Here is a 686-nt window from a genome sequence, read left to right as displayed (position 1 = left end):
CCCGCCCCCCTGCACATCCCCTGGGCCCCAGCACTTACGGGTAACAGGGTCTTTTCCTTGCACTGGAACCAGATTCCTCCTGGGTTTCACATTGGGATACGAGGTGCTCGGCACCATCACCTGGAAAGAAAACGTCCTGTAGCATCCAAGCCCCGGCACAAATGCTGTCCCCCAGTCCCATTAACGGGGGGGTTGGAGACCCTCTCCCCCTCTCCAGGGGCTGCTGGGGCAGGAGATCACCACACTCCCCCAGGACACTCATCATTTCCTAGCTTTGGGATGACAGCAGGTCACAAGCAGGGGAGAGCTGCCTCGTGGGTCCCAGCCAGGGAGAGAAGAGCTGTCTGTTTGCTCAGCATCGGCATTAAACCTGCAGAGGACTCTGGCAGCCGACTGCAACAAGCAGATTTTGCAGTCCTGAACCCAGAACAAGGGCAAGAGACCCCTCGCCATCTCCATGCAGAAACCGTGGTCCAGCCCTGGAAGCTCCCCCAAGCTGATCAGCTTGGTGAAGGCAGAGGAAAGCATCAGACCTCGGCCGAGCACGACAGAGCGAAGGGGCACGCTCATGTACCTCTGGCCCCGGAGCGCTGGGAGTCCTGGGGAGCAGCTGATCCCGGGAAAACTGCTCGTTGCGGATGTTGTCCTGCGTCCCTATGCCCCCACTCTGGTACCTCGTCACCTGC

Source organism: Pygoscelis adeliae, unplaced genomic scaffold (assembly GCF_000699105.1).
Source record: "Pygoscelis adeliae isolate BGI_AS28 unplaced genomic scaffold, ASM69910v1 Scaffold372, whole genome shotgun sequence".
Classification (NCBI taxonomy): Eukaryota; Metazoa; Chordata; class Aves; order Sphenisciformes; family Spheniscidae; genus Pygoscelis; species Pygoscelis adeliae.
The sequence above is the reverse complement of the archived record's forward strand: the minus strand, read 5'-3'. Positions refer to the sequence as shown.